Source organism: Mixophyes fleayi, chromosome 7 (assembly GCF_038048845.1).
Source record: "Mixophyes fleayi isolate aMixFle1 chromosome 7, aMixFle1.hap1, whole genome shotgun sequence".
NCBI classification, from domain to species: Eukaryota; Metazoa; Chordata; class Amphibia; order Anura; family Limnodynastidae; genus Mixophyes; species Mixophyes fleayi.
Genome location: NC_134408.1, coordinates 40,575,153 through 40,583,772, shown reverse-complemented (window position 1 = coordinate 40,583,772; position 8,620 = coordinate 40,575,153). Strand labels below are relative to the sequence as shown.

Below are 8,620 nucleotides of genomic sequence, written 5' to 3'. Positions count from 1 at the left end.
CCTTATTGTGTTGGTACGACCCACAATTGTGATCAAACGTGATGTGACAGGTATTACATTGTGGACAAGGATGTATCCGTCATTTTACATATCGTCTTGAAAAGGGAACCATGACTTACGTACCTAACCCACATGTGTCCTGTGAACCAATGTAGAATGTTGAAAAGTCTCATTCACTTACAAACATGCAGGATACAAGTTTCTCCAGGATGGAGCTGAGGGTCCTTACAAAGGTCATAGACAATTGTTTGGGGCCTAGATATTAATGTGTCATGTAATACACTTCATAGTACAAAGTACAAGGCAATAGGGATGTGTCAGTATAATGGTTAAATGTGTGATTACATTCAGTTTAATTGACAAATTACATTACAATAAAGACATGTCATTTTTAAACACCTCCTAGGTCAGTGATGGCTAACCTGTGACAATCCAGGTGTTGTGAAACTACAAGCCCCAGCATGCTTTGCCAGTAGATTACTAGCCTATAACTGGCAAAGCATGCTGGGGCTTGTAGTTTCACAACACCTGGAGTGTCACAGGTTAGCCATCACTGTCCTAGGTCAAGTCCATATGCAAGTGTTGTAGATGTGTTTGCAATATATTGTGCAATGGTGGAGTAATGATCCATGTCTGCTGTTTCCCTGTAACCATACAATGATAGGTCAATTGGTGTAAGAAAAGGACATTTGATAACATGCTAATGTTCTTTAAAAAAAATACATTTATGTATCTATCTTATCTATCTATCTATCTATCTATCTATCTATCTATCTATCTATCTATCTATCTGTCCAGGGGAAGGAGATAATCTTGATCAAGATTATAATGTGTGACATGTTAGTCCAAAGAGAACTCCATTGTCTGACATCTCTCCAGCATCTCTAGAGCTCAACAAAGTTATATAGGAAGTGGGAAAACCTTATCAATCGGTCGACCAATGAATTAATGCGCTCCACCCTGGGCTTCAGCACGACCCAGAGCAGAGAGAAGACCTGACTTGTATTTCATTATACTTCACCTCACAGCAATATGCCGCTGAAAAAAATAGAAAATTCTCCTCTACTGATGAAATGAACCTAAAGAACTCTAGACAAGCCTCAAGTAGTAAAAGTCGGTTTTCTAGCAAGAGATGTCTGGCTTGGTTTCATAAGTACGCAGGTCCAGATGAAATTATTGGGCCCAAAGGTATGACGATGTTCTGTGAACAAATTGGCATTGAACCAGAAGTTTTAATTATGTTGGTTCTGGCCTAGAAAATAGAGGCTAGAAACAAAGGATTTTTCACAAAGCAGGAATGGGTAAATGGATTGACCTCATTACAATGAGACTGCTCAGAGAAATTACAGGGTAAATTTTATTATCTAAGCGCTCAACTGAATGATGACACCGCTTTTAAGAATATTTACCAATATGCTTTTGATTTTGCAAGGGACAAAGACCAGGAAGTTCTCGATAGCAATACAGCAAAATCCATGTTGGCACTTCTGCTAAGAAACAAGTGGCCCTTACACATTTGTTCAGTTTCTGGACAAATGGGGATTCTGCTTTATGAGAAGAGACTAGTGGAACACGGTGTTAGAATTTAGCCAGACTGTCCATTATGACCTTAACATCTATAATGAAGATGTCTCCTGGTCTCTTATTCTTGATGATTTTGTGAAGTGAAATTAAATCCACAAGGTAATACAGCAAGATCTATGCTGAAAAAAAGGGACTTGTGAACTTGGCAATGACTTGCATTAGACTGACTGCTGATTTAAAATCTATTTACACTTGTTTTCAATTAAAACAAGTTTTGCATCAGTACTTCCTGGGCGTGGAAATCATTTTCATGCTACTTCTTCTGTTTAAACCATTAATTCACATGATGAGTTTTGGCTTCTACCCACCTTAATTAGTTAGAAGCACTGGGAATAACTTTTTCTTTTTGTGTTGGCACTGATGAGTTACTTGGACGAAAAGAACAGTTTTGATTGGCTGACATGTCTGTTTGTTCTAGATCCTAAAACACACTGAAAAGGTATGCTTTGTTTTTGTGTTTTTTTTTAATTCCTAAACAGTGTTTTCTTTTTTTCTTTCTTTTGATGGGTTCACTGGCCTGTGTGACATGCATTTATAGGTTGTAACTTTCCAACATGTTTTTATTAAAAACAAAACAAAAACAAACAACAACTAAGCATTTATTTTAATGTGGGTAGAATTTTTTAATTACAATATCTTATAAATGCTATGAAGAGTCAGTATCAACAATTGGACACAGTGTTTTCTTAAAAGCTCTTGGGCTTGATTCATTAAGGAACTTAAGTTAAGAAGTATCTTATTTAAGTTGCCTGGACAAAACCATGTTACAATGCAAAGGGTGAAAACTAGTTTTCTGTTTTCCACATAAGTTTAATACTGACTGTTTTTTCATGTAGCACTGTTGGGACTTCTTAGAATGACCCTGCTTCCAGCAGCAGCACCAACGTGTCATTTACTAACATTGCTGAAAGGTGTCAGTGTGCATTAGATATAACAACCAATCGGACATTTTCTTTTCTTGTCTAACTGGTGCCAGACAGATGAAACGTATTTGGTAATTAGTTGCTATGGGTTACAGCGTATTTGCACCTTCAGCAATGTCAGCAATTCACCTTTACGGGATTCGAATTGTGAAAAATTCTTGAGAAATCAGCAGTATATAGAACTTCTACTGCTACTATATTTCTCTCTACAACACTAACATTTAAGTGCTATAATAATTATATACTATTTATTTTTATAATTTTGTTTGTTGTTTTAACAATCTGTCTTCACGTAGCTCGTTAAAAGTAGTTCTGGATTATCAGATGTTAATGCATTTCATTATTCACTATTGTTTCATTTTTGGGGAAAGAAAAATAAATTGCAGATGTAGCACCTCTTTACCTTACACACCAAAAGGGGTGGTGAAATGTTCTCTCTCTCTTCAGTGTCTCCACTCACGTCTTCTACACAGTACGGTGGGATGTGGACTGTTACTGAATCCTCCAGGGGTTGACTCGGGAAGAGCCTTGTATCTGACCACATTAACCATCTAAATAATAATCTACCGTACACTGTGGGTGTTTATTTTGGGGAAAATAAATGGGAGAGGTGGATTTAAGTATAGGGAAGTTATGAACGGGATGAATGGGACAGCGGGTAAGATATTAATCAAAGGTAACAGTACAGTAATAACTAAACAACAAGATGGCCACCACACTTACATTCACTAGCGCTCCAAACTTTCCCACAATGCACCCACACACAGTGTGAAAATATAAATTAACAATAATCACAATCCTGCCAATATTAAATAGTTTGTGAGGTTAACTAATTACCGTTGAAACGTTGGAAACTTTCATTATATTTCTGACAGGTAACACAGTCTCTGATATATGTGCAGCATTAATAGTGTCACTGTGTTTGATGTGTTTTTACTTATCTCTCTTCCTTTGACTGAGGATAAGGGTCTTAGGGGTATATTTAAGAAATAATGGTAGTGCACTATGGTGCACTTACCATGTAAATTAGTCCACGATATCTCCTACTCAAATTTATTAAGGGTGCATCGCAGCAGATATCATGGATATCTGCTGCTTTGCACTCCTTATCGTTTTTGCGAGCAGTCATCATACAACAGTATGGCCGCAATCTAACAAGTCCCGAAAAAAACTTTTTTTCGGGAACTTGTTGTGTTAAGCTGGCGTACATTATCAGAATTGAAGAAATCCAATGCTGTCAGCTCTCCCCTGAAGAGCAGAGCTGGACAGCGCATGTGTGGAGGGATCACATGATCCCTCCCTGTCACTCAGCGCTCTCTCTCTGCAACGATAGTTGCAGAGACAGAGAGGGGATCTTTGTGCGTATGTCCAGTTCTTGGAACTGGACATGCGCAATTGAAGAATGAAAAGAACGAGGAGAAGATACGGAGACAGCGCTTCCGAAGAGGCGGGTAAGTATGATTTTTTACATCACAGAAACAGCAGTTTTTCGCAACTGCTGTTTCTGTGCAGGGTTATACATAAATGTGAGAAATAGTTCAATCCTTATCATTGCGATAAGGATTGAAGACTAATTTTCACTTTATGTGAATATTGATAAATGTGCCCCTTAGCCACTGTTGGGTTGTTGACTAACTGCAAGCCTGATCTTGCTAGCTCTCCCTCTCTGCTCACACACAATTAGCTAATAGCGGGAGTCTCCTCCGCTCATAGGCTCGATTTGCTGTGTTATCTCCCTCAGGCTCCGTAGGCAGCTTCATAGTGGATTTTCTGTAGTAATCCAGCTACAAGACCTCTCTCTGCAAATCTACAACCAGCTTCTCTTTTCATAGCTTGGGCATTTCTCTCTTCCTCTGTACACTCTGTCGTTTCAGCAGACTCTGCTTTCCACACACACCTCACTGCTTCTCCTTTTGCTGTAACACCTCTCATACTCCCAGCACCTCTTCCTGTCAGATTTTTCCTTCTTGCCTCTCTCTATTCTCCTCACAGACTCTCTGGTATGGCTCAACTCTAATTCACCCTGCGTTTCCATAGCAACCTAAGCACTTGGCTGCTCAGTAGAAGGCGGCCTGGTTACACAGAAATTTTAACTTACTTGAAAATATGATCAGGAACTTGAAACTCCGGGTGTGTACGTGTGTACCTTCTCAACAGTGGGTGGAGCTGCGTTAGTCTCTCCATACTCGATTGGACAGGATGGAAGGAAACACAGTAATTTTACAAAAGCATGTACCTTGATAGAGTTAAGCCTTAGCAAATCATCAGTCTCAGAGGCAACCAAATCACTCTAGTAGACTTTGGAGAACAAAGGCATTCAGCATCTTCGAAATTACCAGGCGTCGCATACCAGACTCTTCAGAAATGAACGCCGTCCCTGTGAAGGCAAGTGTATATTTTGATTAGGCCGTTATTTAACTATTCCTTTTTATTTCGTAGGAATAGTGCATGTCGGTATCCCAAGCATCGGGATACCGATTACCACTGCCCCTGCCCACCAGCTTATCTCTCATACACCGCTGCCCTAAGCACCCTAGCCATCTTTTTGCCCATGAGCTTTTCTTGAAAATGCCCCGCCCCCCCGTCCACCTGCTTTTTTCAAACATGCACCCCTGTCAAACTGCTTTCCTCTCACATGCCCACTATCCAATCAGATTCTTTCTCACATACCCTCCTGCCCATAAACCTTTAATAAATTAACAGCTTGATGCTTAATGGTTGGGCGACCATTTTTTTTTTTTAGCATTTGCCCACTACTTGGCTCTTCTCTATTGCTGTCTTATTAATGTATTCTGTAGATGTAATATTAAATATACTAACACATGCAAATAAATAGAGAAAGGTCATCTAAATGATATAGATAATTTAGACAATTCTATATTTATTTGCATTTGTTAATGTATTCCTTAGATGTAAAATTAATTATACGTATAGAAAGCAACAGAGGAGAGCCAAATAGGGGGCAACTACTAAAAATCATAAGTGATTTCTCAACTCTCCTTGAGTAGACCTGGCATGGTGAGTTACAGTAGGGCTTCGTTATGCATAAAGTTTGTCATCGCAATATTTTAATACATAGACCCCATAATCTGAACTCATGGGGATATCTGAGTGTAATCCCCCACCATTTTCTCCAGCCACATCTCCCCCGTTTTTTCCAGCCCCCCAAGTGCGCACCCAGGGGGGGTTTCCTGGTCTCTAGAAACCCCTCTCCTGCCTGGGGCACGGACCGGAATACTGAAGAAATCTACCTGGGGAGGCTGCGTGATCACGTTCTGTATTGGGCCAATCAGAGAGTGAGAGTGAGAAGCTAGAGCCTGTATCCAATCAGCAGGCGAGCAGTGTGAGGCTTACAACCAATTGATGTGCAGGAGGGTTCTATATGTAAAAACCATGTCTACTGCTATCAAGATGGAATTTTAAAGTACCGGAGCACGGAACGTAGCTGCATAGTAGGCGTGGCTAACAGTAAGATGCTGTTGCAGGACGAGTGTGGTGGATTACAATTTGATGTTCTGCGCTGGTGGTGAAGAGAGCCGGAGGGAGTTTATCTATTTAATAGTATGTGATTGCAAAAAGAAATACATTTCGCGGGTTTCTTCATTAATCTTGGATTAGGCATGGGCAAACCAGCTGTCACATTTCTACTTGCATACTGTGCCTCATGATTTATACATACTGCCTGTCTCCCTTACATTTACTTTTCTTATATTTATGGAAGCATAGACTGTCTCTTATATTTCTGGATATAATGCCTCTCACATTTCCAAAATATGCTGTGACTATTTTGCGCTTGGCAAGCATACTGTTTCTCATATTTATGGTGGAAAACTGGGCTTCTAGTGCTAAAATACACATAGGCGTCAAGTGTAATTGTAAATGTAATTGGATAAATGACCCTTGGTGCATAATATTTTATTAAACTAGTGTACTACAGTTACATAAAAGTGCATCTACATTTAAAAAAATAAGGAGCCTATGTTTGAGTAAGTAATTTTGAAGCCTGACCAGAAAACTCTGACGGAGGTCAATTGTTCAACAGGTCAGCTGTAAAACCCATAGAGTGACCGGAGGATTGTGCTTGACATAGATCATTAAAATTGTATGCGTTGCAAAGAACTTTAAATAAAGATATTTTAAAAATGTAATTTGCTGTAAAATCAGAAATGTGGCCAAAAAATACAACTGTATTGTGGCTGTACTAAAAAAGGTGCTGCTATAAACAATGTACAGGTAGTGCAATTTATCTGACGGTGCAAGCTATTTAATTTAATATGGGGATCGTGGTAGTCCCTATTAATTTTAGGTGGGGTTGTTTGGGGGCTTTTATATGAATGTTGGGCTGTGAGTTTGGGAAGAAGGATTGCTATGTCTTAAAAGTGGATGCTAAATATTTAATGTTTGGGAGGAAATAGGTTTATTTATTATATGTGAATAAAGTTAATTTACAATTAAGTGCATAGAGGGAGGGAGTCTTAGGGCTAGATTTACTAAACTGCGGGTTTGAAAAAGTGGGGATGTTGCCTATAGCAACCAATCAGATTCTAGCTTTCATTTATTTAGTACCTTCTACAAAATGACAGCTAGAATCTGATTGGTTGCTATAGGCAACATCCCCACTTTTCAAACCCGCAGCTTAGTAAATGTAGCCCCTAGTGTTCACACTTAGGCTTTCTATATCTCATGTACCTATCCTTTTTCCAAACAGGGACCCAATATTACAGGATCCAGACAAGCACAACTGAGCTTAGGACATGAACAGTAGCAACAAGTATTGAAAGCAGGAAGAACAGGTAGAAGATAGCAGGACAGTCTGTCAACTGTCCTGATTCTGGTGGGGCAGTCCTGAGTTTGGGGACTGACCCACTCAGTCAGGACTTTGTCCCGACTACAGAAACAGTTGGGAGGTATGTCTCACTTCACATTGCTCTGCTCATGAAGAGGGAGCTGCATGCACCTAACAGTAGTGCACACAGCATTACTCATGTATTTAAAGGGGATTGAAAGAGTTGGAGAGCTACCTAGCACTGTCTAAAATTATTGCCACGCCCACATACATGCTGGCCACACCCACTGGTGGCTTGGCGTGGAAACCCCCCTCTTCAAATCCTGCGTTTGCCCCTGCCCTCCTCCACATTTACTATAGCATCCTCCCCTCCCGTTTTCTGTGGCATTCTTTCTTCCCTCCCCCTCCCCGTTTTCTGTAAATATTTATTTGAAAAGTAAGTATCATTTAACCAACACACTTAAAAGTCACATTAAATCTTTATTACAGACTGGAATCCTCTAAATATTGGAATGTAAGGGAATTAAAAGAAGGAAAGAGGGGTAAACTAGAGAAAGGGGAGATAGAATGAAGTTAAGGGAAGGGGGAGCCATGAATGCTTGTACTATGGTTGGATAAGTAAAGTGAAAGTAAATGAGATTGCTCAGACTGCAAGTACGTTGGTGGGGTAATTCTGAGAGTAGGGGGAAACAGGACTCTAGTGGAGGAGGGAGTTACGTCAAGTGCCACCAGCAGCCGTTAATTATTTATATGCCTAAATATGGCGTGTCATCTAAAGGTTTCATACTAGCCCATTGATTGGAAGCAGGTTTTAATTGGTTGCTATGTTGTGTAAAGCTGGGTATACACCTATGCAATCTTACTTCAGATGCAATTTCTGTAACGATTTCACCAATGATTGAAAGACCCAATGAGCATCCCAATCCATGCATACACACATACACACCTACACAATATACCTTCAGATCTGTGATTTCTCATAACCATCTGCTTATAAGATTGAGACTCTGTAGACACTCCACAGATATACAGAGGAACTATAGGCAGATGTGTTAGACATATGGTCGTGAGTGCGTATACACCTCCACATTTGCTCCATCATTAATCGTGAATTTTAAGAAGTTTAGTAAACCAAATCGACAGATGTGATTTACCTACCACGCCCAACCAGGCTTTCCCACAGCCTTCAAATCTTTAAACGTTCTCTAAAAACCTATCTCTTTTATTAAAGCTTATCTTATCAATGACAAAACTATTCACACTGATACACCCTCACAGCTGTCCCAATCTCCACCCTAAGCCACACTGACTCCTCTTGTTTCAGCTG

General features: G+C 39.8%; 1 pseudogene; it reads left to right on the top strand.

Moving 5' to 3' along the window:
* Positions 1-1,175: 1,175 nt before the first annotated feature.
* On the top strand, positions 1,176-1,668 carry LOC142098677 (DCN1-like protein 5 pseudogene; annotated as a pseudogene).
* The last annotated feature ends 6,952 nt before the right edge of the window (positions 1,669-8,620 follow it).